The 12,974-nt window shown below is 40.0% G+C and overlaps 1 long non-coding RNA gene across 2 annotated transcripts in view; it reads right to left on the bottom strand.

Moving 5' to 3' along the window:
• Positions 1-12,974, bottom strand: part of LOC108445537 — a 104,514-nt gene that overhangs the window by 58,552 nt on the left and 32,988 nt on the right. The gene's annotated exons all lie outside the window — the stretch shown is intronic.

The following is a 12,974-nucleotide window of genomic DNA, read 5'->3' as shown; positions in this document are numbered from 1 at the left end:
TATTATAGATTTTTATTGGTTTGTGCATTGAGGAAATCAAGACTGTATTTTCCATTGATTCGAGCCCTGCAGAAGTCAATAATCGTAAAAAAGGGCATTTAAAATGATTCTTTGTGGGCTTTGTTGTAGCTGTTCACCTGTTTTTACCCATTAGTTATAAAATGCCATGCAATTCAGGGGGATAAAAAGTCAGTTTAAAGGCACTGATGGAAGGCAAACTAAGCCTCCTGCAGTCAGAGGGCTGGAAAATATTGAAGTCCCCCAGGACAGCTCATGATGTCCATCTGAGAGCCTCTGCACTACTTCACTACAGGAAAACCTCCTCAGCACAAAGTCCTCATAACCCCCCAGAGTTTTAGCAGGTCCTCCCTCTTGAAATAACATCCTGACTTCCTGTATTTCTCTTTAATCCAACAGAATTTTCTCTAAGAAGGAGGAAGAAATCAGAATTTCGGTCAGATTAGAGTGCAGGACATGAGGCTTTCAGTGAGAGAACAAAACACTCAACGGATGCCTCTTAAGCAACATTCATTTCTGTGCTGTGAAAGGGTCATACCATAATAGACAGTCCAGAAAATCCATAAACAATGATTTTTTGTTGTTCTTCATTGGTTCTTATTCTGCTTTCCCACTAAGACCTGCCTGTCAGCATCATGTATCCCCACCATTCAGGTGCACTTGGAATTTTTTGGCTTTACTCTTATTGAAGGAAAGGTTTCACAAAATTATTTTCTTTACTTTTCTCCTGGCAGGAAAATCCCCATTTTGGTCAGCTCTAACTGCAAGTATAGCATGGACATCTATGAAGTGTAAAATAACCTTCAAGGGCAATTTAATCTAATTTAATCTGATCGTTTACCAGAAGTTTGACTTCTACAACTGTACTCCTTAAGTAGTTCAGACTTATTAAGAAACTCAGGACTTATATCAGACACAGGAATAAAAGTTAAACTGGTGTCTTGAGGTCAGGGGCTCATTTAAAATAGATTTTTGAATTATCTCCTAACATTTTGTCGAGCACACAAAATCAAAATGCAGTTACTCAGCGCTGCTTCACAACCATTCCCTGCCAATACTCAACCTGCTTGCCCCAAATAGGATCTTCTTCTCTGTACCAAGAAAAATTAACAGACTATTGCCATGGGGATGTATAAGAAATAACTCAAAATACATATAAGAAATAACTCAAAAGTTATTATGCAGGAAGCATTCACACAAGCACACTGCAGATAAAAAAAATAACAAGGAAATTGTAGTTAAAGGAATAATGGGAATATAATCTTTCAAAATATGTGGGTGAGGATCAGAACAGAGGATGCCACAAGACCCAAGGCTAAAGAAAGTCAATGTGGCTTTTTGTTTGCAGATTACTGAAAAAAAAGATCAATAGATCTACAAAATCAGGCCAGGGTTCTTCAGATGCTGTTTTAACCTATTCTCATGTTAAAGTATTACTTATGGTGATTCAGCTATCAGAAATTTCTTGAGTAATTTGGCCCACTTCCACTATTATCCTTATTTTAGTAGAGTTGAGTGTATAAAAAATGACATGGATGCAATGCTTAGAAGATCCTTTTCTTCCAAATCACACAGAAATACCTAGTGATACTTCTGGATTTTGTTTCTACTGCTATAAAAAAATCAGCTTTTATATTTATGACATATATAGGATTACTGAGTGGATACATTCATTTGAAGGATACCTTCATTTAAAAATAGGAGTTGCTAATAATATTCCATAAAATTCTATTGTATCTGGAGAGGTTTTCACGCTTTCTCCAGCTTCTTGCAGGTTCACCAAGACCTTCATGTTACAAATGTCTCACAATAATTACATTTACCCAAATAATGTGGTTTTCACAGCCTTGGTTAAAAAATAAAACAAAAAACGAACTTCAAAACCCCCACCTTACGTCATCATAATTTGGTAGTTTTTACTGTGGAAGCTTTTTGTGTTCCATGAAGATATTTAAATCCAGCTTTATTCTATCTGTAGGCTCAACAATTTTATTCATCCAAACTCTTTGGATGGTTTTACTCCATTACTTTCAAAGTAACTGAGTAGACCACACGTGTACAAACATCTCAAAGATGCATGGAAAATTTAGATGTTCAAACAACTTCCAAAACAGATCAGTGCAGCTGAGGTGCTTCATTTCATCAAGAGTAGGAGAGGATTAAAAAAAATTAAAATATTAAAAACTTTAAGATAAAAATACTAAAAATATTGGAGAAATATTAATATTAAAAATTTAAATATTAAAATGTTGAAACAGAATGGAGGAATGGACTGTGGGAAGAACAACTGGGTCAACAGGGCAAAAATGTGGTTTGTGCAGGTGGGACAGAAAGCCACCACTAATATGAGTGATCCAATGCGGGGGGAAAAAAACCAGTTTCATTCAGACTAAAAGAAAAAACTCATTGATAAGAGCTAAGCAGTCTTCCATCAAGCCCTCACTGCCAGAAACACTGAAAATCTCAAGGCCGTTTAGAGTTTTTTATCCATCACGTTGAGCTTATCTTTCTCCCCCACTAATATTTTTTAAATGCATTCTAAATAAATCTGTTGTCAACCTGACAGTTTTTAACTATAGATTCAATCTAACTTGTTCCCTATCACACAATTAAAATAAAATAACAGCAGCAGCATAGACAGGAGCCCAGAGAAAAAGACCTTTTTAGTTACTGGCAGGGAAGGAAAGCATGAAATGTTGATGTTCTGCTGCCAGGTCATGTAAACCAAGTAACCAGATACATGAGACCATTGTCATGTTCAAGAGAGACACTGGAGGGAGAGAACTTCATATATCACAAACTTCTATTTCTTTCTTTTGTTAGGTGATTTCTCCTCTGTCCAGTACAGAAAACATAGTACAGACTCTGCTCCAGTAACTGCACTCAAGGATTAAGGTGAGTAGATTTCTGTTGCAGATTTAAATATGGTTGATCTGGTGGATTCCAGATGAAGTCTCCAGCTCCAGCCCACATGGAGACAACAGGCACTTGTGGAGAGGTACTGACTACTCCTGGTGTGCTCAGCTCCCCCAGGTTTCAGCCCCTGACCATTAGCTCTGAACTCAGCTCTTTATCTTGATCTCTCCCCAGATAGCATCTTACTGGGTAAAATTCCAAGAGACAAGGAGGGGAGGAATTACTCATCTCTACCCTTCTTTATTTCCCACTCACCCTGATTAAAACAGATTTTAAAAAGGGGAATTTTGTTCTGCAGAGATCTTTTGTTGAAATGAAGCACAAAGGGTGGAGCTATATTTTTCTATTGAAGGATTCACAAAAGTTTTGAGGGATAATATGGAAAACATGCATTGACTTCCCCTTCAAATTTCAAATGCATCACGTTTCTTTCAGCAGAAACTGAGATAAACTGTGGAATTATTCAGAGAACAAATTCTCCTGACCTTTCCATGTTATTTTGCAGCATAATTCTCTAGTTACATCTATCACACAACATAAAATGCTGTTAAGAAAGTGTTAGAAAAATCCCAGCAGTGGTACTAAAATATGTGTAAACTTGTAACTTATGCACTAAAAATATTTGTAGTTTTACAAGTAAGAAATTGGAAAAAAAATCAGAATGGTATCAAACTATCAGTACAGCCGATAAAATAACATTTTACAAGGCATGTTAAGTGGCTTTCCAAAATCGTGCTATTTGTCATATATATGCGAACTAATAAAAATACTCTGCATGCTTCTCCCCTCAGATTCATGGAATATTTTTATCAATATACGAATATGACAGGCACATTCTCTCTTCATTGAGAATACTACTGAGAGCTGACTCATTCCATACTGTGCATTTATCTCTGAATCAGCAGGATAAGGAAGAGACTTAAACACTACAAAGAAATCTTTGCACCCATCTTATTGAAGCCTTTCTCCCTACCTTAATGAAGATAGCCCTCCTCATTAAAAAATAAACTAAGAAACACATTACACTTCTTGATTTTTTTTCCTAGGACTCTAGTAAAACTAATCTAAATATTCTCCTGTGCTTTCAATGGAATTGAATAGGCAACACCTTTTAAAATAGGTATTTCTTTTTTAAAAGAAAGCAAACTCTAAAATCAAAGGAGAGAGAAACTGCACCAAGGTATCCTTTAAGCAGCTAAAGCAGTACCTCACAAACCTCCACAGCTGGGTTTGTAACATGGACTCCATGGTAATTTATCCTAAGCATGCACCTGAGTGTGAATTTTTTTAGGCTTTATAGACTGGGTCAGTGATTCTTATCAGTGAACCATCATGTGCTATTCAATTAGTGCTACTTTTCTTGACATCTATAACAAGGACTTATTAACATTTAATTTGTCCAGAAAGAGCTACTCATTGATGCTATTCAATGGGAATATTAGAAAGTCTCAAAAGACAAGTTATAGGCAAAAGGAAGAGGGGAAGTATCTCTCTTTCCATATAACTATGCCTATATCACTATATGTATATATATATCTCTCTCTCTATATATATATATATCTCACTATAAATATATCACTACTACTACTGTCCTCAACAGAAGCTGAGCTCATCCTTTTGACCAATTCATTCATTCAACAGCATCAATATAATTGTACAAATAGTCTGCTTATTTAATTTATCCATCTAGAAAGTGAAGAGTGTGAAGTTTCTGTGTAAAATATGCCCTTTTTTACCTGTGAATTTACAAATATTTGACTGTGCCACCAAAAAGTTCTTAATGACGGTGAAAAAGGACCAGAAAGGCAAGGACTAGCAAGAAGTAAGCTCTTTCTATCTTAGTGTTGCTCAGGAACGTAAGGCAAGCAGGACAAATAACCCCTATCTAATTTTTTATTCAGTCAGGGTGTAATTACAAAAATAAAGACAATGGAAGACAGTGAAGCAACCCTAAAATATTGTTTTAATTAGGCCCTATTTACTTTAGCAGAGTAAAATAATAATGAACACTCAGGATGTCCTCATAGGACTCAGATTTACTTCTCATCTTCCAAACAGAGCCATTCCAAATGTATGAACAGTGCTCCTTGAAAGACACAAAAATTAAAACGTTTTTTCTCTAGAAATGACTCATTTGTAAACTCTTGCCTCCCAGACATGCTAGATTAACATGAACATACTGAACCTTGCAAAGGAAAATGTTCAAGAGGTTTCTTCCAGTCATTTGTTTCTTCACTGTGGCATGGACCTGTCCCAAACCCAAAACATAAAGTTCCAGTTCAAGCAAGACAGAATTGAGCAAGACAAAATTATCTGTAACATAAATACTCTGAAAGTGCTGTGGTGGGGTTGACACTGGTCTGAAAACTGGAAAGAAAAGCACAAATATTCTGATTTTTAAAGATTCCAGGAAAAGCCCCAGTTTCTGAGCAGAGTTAGAAAATCCACACAACATTGCACAGCAGCGCACTGATAAATCACTTCAGCTGGCACCAGCATTGCAAATAGGAACTCCTCCTCCTTCTCCTCTTGAGTGGAAACCTGGGCTTTAAATAAAATAATTCCATCACATAAAAAGCAGGCATATGTGAACAACTAATTCTGGCAATTAAGAAAACCCAGGTGGCTCATGTTTGTTGGTTTAAAAAACACCTTCTCATTTAGTGATATAAATCAAGAGTAATTGCATTAAAAATTAAGAAATCAAACCAGTACAGCAAGTGAAGCAGATCCACTTAGAGTTATGTAGAAAACAGAATTTCAACCCCAGGGGAACCTCTGACACTTCAGCACTAAATCCAATGTCAAAAAAGGAGGCAAGTCAATATATAACACGTTGTAGAGAGCTTACTTTATTTTGCAATACTGATTAAAAGAAACTGTCTCCCTTTGAAATGTTCCACATTGTTAAAGCTGCAGAGTTTGAGGCAGAGTTTGGGGCTGGAATTAAGTGATCCATCCATTCTATGATTCTGCAAGGTGCCTGTTCTGAACTTTCCCATTGAAAAATAGAGGTCCATTCACAAATCATCATTTACTGAGAAAAACATGCAACTATCAAGAGCTCGTATCTTCATCAAGAGGACCCTTGTATAAGCTTTAAGACCACGGGGCACACCATGGGTAAAATGGTACTTGGTAGAATATAATAAATAATAAAAATCAGCCTAATATTTCATTATGTATTTTTAATATTTTTATCCCATCTTCTTAATTTTGTGTTGTGTAACTTCTCACAGACAGCCTAAACCAGACAGTAACACAAAATCTGTCATCTTGAACAGTGCAGGAGTCAGGAGCATCGCACCCCTTGTCTTGTGACTTGTGTCTGCAAGGTTCTTGGCCACTTTCTGCTGATGATGAAAGTTCTTGTAAGGTCAGAAAAGCTTCAGAAAACTCAAATACTTGGAGACTGCCTTCAAGGCTGCTCTGCTGTGACATTGTGCAATCTGGGATCAGACTGCCAGGAAAAGTCCTGTGAGAAGCCTTTCCCTGCAAGCAAAGTTTTCACCCTTGCTCCCATCTTGATTTCTCTGGCAGAACAGCTCTGTTCTTTTTCTCCCTGGCTCTTGGTCTTTGACTTCTCAGGAAAGTTGGTAGCTTCTCATGTCCTGTCTTATTCTCCCTAATTAACTTGGGACACCTGACAATGACATAACACACTCTACATCCAAGACAGGTCACCTCTGACAGAGTAGATATTTTGGGAGGGAGGTTTTTGAGCTGCTTAACTACACATGAAGAAGAAAAATATAACTGTGAACAGAATTAAACCAAGGAAAAGGACCCCATGCTTGAGCAGCTCATGAAGAACTGCAGCTTGTGGGAAGTACTCACACTGGAGAAATTAATGGAGGGTTCTCTCCTGTGGTAGGGACACACACTGGAGAAAGAAAAGGAGCCCTCTCCTTGAGAAGAACGCAGCAGCAGACACATATTGTAAACTGACTTTAATTCCCATTCCCCTTCTCTCTGTGCCAGTGAGGAGGAGGAGATTGAGCCCAGAAAGGAGGGACAGGGGGGAAGGTGTTTATGGGATTTGCTTTAATTCTCATTATCCGGCTCTGATTGAGGTTGGTAATAAACTCAACTAATTTCCCCAAGTCAGATCTGTTTTGCCCATGAGACCAGCTAGTGAGGGATCTTTCCTTGCCCTATCTCAACCCATGAGCCCTTCATTATATTGTCTCTCCCCTGCTCAGATGATAAGGGCAGTGATAAAGCAGTTTTTTTGGGCAACCCACCCCAGGTGTACAATTCATGGGTGTGAGGAAGGGTTTGCCTGGCTGACTCCTACTCTCCAGCATTATGCACACCATGCAGGCTGCTGATTATTTTCTAGGCCTGCTGGAAATACCAGCTAGAAAATCAAGCAAAAGCAATCTCCTAATTACACAGGTTAATCTCTTCCTCCTATTTACATAAAGAAAGAAGATGGCAATCAAGATACAGTCCTACTGCTGAAGGAAGCCAGTGCTGGGGTTTCCAGTCCTCAGAGTGAAATCTGGGGTTGACAATTCTTGTGAAAAACTGATTTACCTTTGGTTTTCAATAAAGTATGTATATATACAGCATGTGGGCCTGAAGACAAGCTTTTTCCCTGAACAGTAATTTTCCTTTCAACATCTGCTGGGTTTTCATCTGCTATTTGTGCATGCAGCCTGCTTACTCACATTATGGTCTGTAAATAATGCATATCTTTCTATTTATTTTCACTTAGCCTGCTGAAATGGGTTTTCTTGAATAAGCAGCATCCATTTACAAAATGCTGCAATAAAATTTAACACATCTACCTGATAGCATCCTGCATCTAAAGAAAGCTGTGTAGAATGGAGCTTTATTCCAGGTAAATTGAGAATCACTTAGGTTGGAAATGATCTATAAGTTCATTGAGTTCAGCTGTTAACCCAGCACTGTCAAGTCCACCATTAAATCATGTCCCTGAGTGCCACGTCTACATGTGTTTTAAATACCACCAGGGATGGTGACTCAACTACTTCCCTGGGCAGCCTGTTACAATGCTTGAAAACACTTTCAGTGAAGAAACATTTCCTAATATCCAATCAAAACTTCCCCCAGCATAACCTGATACCATTCTACTTGTTCCTTGGGAGAAGAGACCGACGTCTGCCTTGCTACAAACTCCTTTCAGGCAGTTGCAAAGAGTGATGAGGTCCCCCTGAGTTTTTCAGGCAGCTGTAGAAAGTGATAAAGTCCCCTCCAAGCCTCCTTTGTTCCAAGTTAAAGAACCTGAGTACCCTCAGCTGCTCCCCATAAGACTTGTGCTCTGGACAACTTAAAAATAAAATTAATAAAGGGAAGGGGGGGAAGAAAAGCCTTTAAATTGAAAAGATCTTGGGCCATAACTGGCTAAATTATCAGGGAAAGTGGTCTAAGACTGGCAGTCTCTAATCACTGTGGAAGAGAAAGAAGGACTGGCTAAATCCAAAGGATTACTATTCATCTCCTGCTTTCCCATTAACTTCAATTAACCTTCAATTAATAGCAGAATGAGAATGGAACTACAGCATTGGATTTAATGGGTTTAGATCAAGCTCAAAACATGTAACCATAGGTCACAGCTCCCTGTTCTGTTTCCCAGCAAGGAAAGTGGCCCACCTTGCTTTGGTATTGTTTTCTCCAGGGTGTCCAAGAGGGCCTTCCATATCTATCCACAGCCTCTGAAGCATAATAAAATTCTTGATGGAAAAAAAAATGCATAAACAAAAAGGGGAGATATTTGTTTGGGAGTTTTCATTGAGTCTGGACACTGCCAGTACCACTTGATGCTATACACACATGGGAAGCAGAATTTTCTGTGCAGGACTGGACCCCAGACTGGAGCATTCCTCAAATTAAAATGTGCTTGTCAAAGCAAAATCAGCCTATTTTGTTTCACTTAAATTCTCAGGGTTTTTTTTTCTTCAAGGTACCTTCTTTAAATTTATCAAGACTCCAGTCATAACAGGCCTGATTAATAACACTGTTTCCCAGGTTTCACATTTATTTCCTTATTTTTCATACTAACCAGCTGTTCCATCTAAATTTAAAAATTAATAAGACTCTGCATTCGAACACTGGGTGCAAGCAGCTGACAGTCTAGTAGACTGAAGCACGTCAAGACTGCCTTATCATACTGATGCCTTAGGTTCTCACTTTTCTATTTTTCAAACCCTGTACTGCCTAGTGTATAACTCTGAAGTTTCATGTGGCCTGTTAACTTCTGCTCTCTCATGCTGGTTAGACATAACAAAGCCTCTATAGGTTGCACTTCAAGGACACTTTGTTGTCCCAGGCCCCAAAATGTGTAAACTAAAGCCTTGAGAGGAGAGGCAAACTTGGGGTAATTACATCATTAACTGAAATTATGATTGGAGAATTAACCCTGACAAGCAAATGGACCAAACATATAAGTGTGAAGAACTTGTGACCCCGGGTCCATCTTGGGTGGAGACCCTCATAGGCTTTACACTCCCAGAGTGTACCTTTGAAGGCCCTTTCTAATAAATATTTACTCTTACTCTCTTATTCTTGTCTAGCCTCTGCTTTCAGGTAGCCACTTCAAGGCATCATTACCTCTTAGAGTTCTCTGGGCTAGCGAAATCCACTGCAACAAAATACATCTCTCATAGCCTAACTAAATTCATCTCTCATGGATATGAGAAAAACTTCTTCAACTTTCAAGGAAAAAGATCCTAATTCATTTTTATATAGATTTCTCAAGTCTGTGGAAAAATGGCTGGGGGTAAAATCAGAGGACCCTGAGAAGTTGCATTCACATCCTAACAGAAGCTGTAACAGCACAGGAATTATAGGGTAAAATCCAGCTGCTTCTCCCTGGATGGAATGCTGTTGGCATGCTCAAAGCCTGCTCCAGGATGGTTCCCCACACACACAACCTGCAGCCAGAGCCCCTGCTGAGGGAGATGGAGCACAGGGTGGAGCGGAGTGGAAACACAGCAGCCAGGTTCCACTGAAGTCCTGGCAGGGAGGGGAACTCGCTGGTGCTTTGCAGCTGATAAACTGCAAAGGGCCTGTCAGTCAAGGGAGATAGGAGGAGTCTGGTGGCTGAGCCAGGAACTGGGGCAAAATCACCCTCCTCAGATGAATATGGTTCATTATAACACAATTGTATTAACACACATCCCCTTCCCAAAATCACCCACCCCAGGGTATGCCCACCTCTCATAGGGCACACACTCTGTAGTTTATTGACTACACCTCTGAGGGCAAAGCCAGAGAGTTTTACACCAATCAGCAACAAAGGCATGCATGACTAAGAGTCACTCAAGCTCCACCTAAACATAAAGAAATAGTATAAAAGTAAGCTGAGAATAGGGGTAAGGTAGGGGAGACTCCATCATAACTTCTGGGATCAATCAGTGGGCTGAACCCATCTTCTTCCCCTTTGGGTAAGAAATGTACTCCGTGCACACTGGATACTTTTACTGGGAATTAGAGCTTCTCTGTGAATTGCTCTGAATGTTTTTGCAGTCAGATACTATCAGTGGCAGTCCCCAAACATTAACCTGTAACAATTGTCTGTTAATCAGGAGTGTTATTCCATGAACTCTCAGTGTGAGTCCTTCCCAGGCACCACCAGCAGCAGGGAACAAAACTGAATAAAGTGAGTGACCTGCTGAGGGTTCAGAAAGTGGGAAGAGGGGTCTCCCTTATGCTGCTGCTGTGTGTCCCTGAATAAGTCAGTTGAACCACCCCATGATCCAGCAGGATTGTTCAGTGAGGGATCCCTGTAATGGGACGCTGACAGAATGGTTGGGCACAAGGGTTGCAGTTTTCCTGGGGTGCTGACAGACAAATGAAACACTGAGGGTCAAGGAAATCTCCCCTTTTCACATGAGCCAGAGCTTCGAGCTCCTCCCCATCAGCATGTCAGTCTGCCTCAGAAGAAGCATAGAGCTAGCATGAATTAAACCCTGCTTATAAGTGCATTTCAGAGCAGATTTACTCTAGAATATATTTCACTACGAAGCACTTCAGCAGGTGTTTGAATTCAACCATTAAAATAATCAAGAGCGGCATTCATATGCTAAAAGAGAACCCCACAGTCAAGTGCCTTGCTGAATGAGAATCTTGGTGAAATTAGTAATTTCAAATTGGTTTAAAAGTACTTGAAATTTATTCTACACAGTGCTGACAATCTCACATACTCTTAAGATTATAATTACAGTGTATAAAAACAGTAAAAGAGTCCCTGACCAAAGGTCTGGCAGCCTAATTAAGCAAAAGCAGGAAAAAAAAAAAAAAAAAGGGATATAGAGTGGAAAATTGAAGTGGAATAAAAACCAAGATTTGTGATCTTTAGGTTATCAATAAAACCATATTACCTCCTCAGGCAAACTTTGCTGGTTATTCTGAGAGTTTCTGGGTAGCACAACATACAGCCAATGCTAATTTAGATTTCTCACAATCATCAAATACAAAGATTCTATCATTAAATACAAAGTATAGCCATTTGGAATATCCTGAAAAAGAAAATTATAACCTGCAAGCCCCCTTTTTGGCAATTTTCAGAAACATCTTGTGATGCCCAACATAGTCTTGTCAACAAAGTGTGAGGCTCTCACTTACAAAGTCAAGAAGAATGCTCTTTATGGGCTTGATCCTCTAACCATGTCTTTTATAGAGGAAAATTAATTTGCCAGAGAGAAGCCCACTAGACAAAAGAAATGCTTTATCCAGTGAGTACTTCCTAGTTCCTGACAATGTCAGTCATCTAACTCTTCCCAGGAAAAGTGAATTCTGCCAAGTCATTCCAAGATCGACAGCATTCATTTCTATCTGGCAGTAGAAGATGGTTCTTCATCACACACGGTGTTCAATAAGCACTGCAATGTTAGCTCCCATCTCCTGGCCAAATCCCAGCTCGGGTAATTGCCTCCCGCCTCCCCAAATTCCCTTTGCAATTCCCTTAGGCCAGGCACTCCTCAGTCGGCTCTAAGCTGCCCATGCACTGTTAAACACCAGAAGAGGCCACTTTCAATGAATGAATTAGAGTGAGCTAAAATCTCCTATTTTCTGAGGCTTGAATTCACAAAATGCATCATTGGCATCCATGAATCATTTTTCTCAATGTTACTAGGTCACTCAGAATGTTTTAATTAATCCCAAATTATGTGAATGGATTCTTTATGTGTTACACTTAAGTGTATTTCACTGATATATCAGTGAGATGCCTCATGAGCCCCAAAGCATGTACTTACTTCAACCCTTCAAAAAAAAACATGTCATGGGTTGGCAAGCATAGTCCCAGAAGTGATGTTCTTGCAGAGGGGTGCTTACAGCTTCCTCTGTGACCTAATAGAACTATCAGGTGGCCAGTTTGAATATGGACAATTCTTTAAGCCACTTAAAATTCTGACCGCCTCTGTATCCACAATTAAGAACAGACAACCCCCGCTCCAGCTCTCTCTTGTTTCCAGTGCTGGGACAGGTGGCTGCAGGCCCCATGCGGGGGCCAGCGGGCCCAGCCCAGGCCCTGCTCGGGCCAGGCCGGGCCGGGCCACGGCCATCCTGGAGTCGATGGGCCCTGTTCCCCCCGTGGAACCCCCCCACAGCAGGGCTGTGGGCAGCTGGAGCGGCTCGGCTCTCCCCCCACTGCGGCCAAGATTCAGCCAAAGCTGCACCGCTGTCCGGCAGAGGTTATGTGACCAACAGCGATAAGTGACATTCCAGCTGCAAGGCCTAGGTGAGATTAACCCTTTTATTGCTGTGAAGAGCTGAAAAACCTGAGGGAAGAGAAAGAGGAGATGCTTAAAGCTGAAATTCTGTTGTGAAGCTATGATGTATCAGAGTACCCGTTGTAATTTCATGAAGGCATGGGGGGTGGAGTGTTCAACTTGTACTTTTGAGCAAAAGCACCTGCGCTGAGATAGGCAGATGCTGACGCAGCTGTAATTTCATGAGAAGTTTGGACAGGGAGAGATGGAAGCGATGAGGACTTTTGCTCCAAATGGGAAAGGAGAAAACCTCAGTTCCTAGAGATGCTCCCAGAGATAGTCCTAAAGATGAAGATGAGG

This window comes from Corvus brachyrhynchos, unplaced genomic scaffold (genome assembly GCF_000691975.1).
Source record: "Corvus brachyrhynchos isolate BGI_N302 unplaced genomic scaffold, ASM69197v1 scaffold101, whole genome shotgun sequence".
NCBI lineage: Eukaryota > Metazoa > Chordata > Aves > Passeriformes > Corvidae > Corvus > Corvus brachyrhynchos.
Note: the sequence above shows the minus strand (reverse complement) of the source record. Positions and strands in the feature narration are given on the sequence as shown.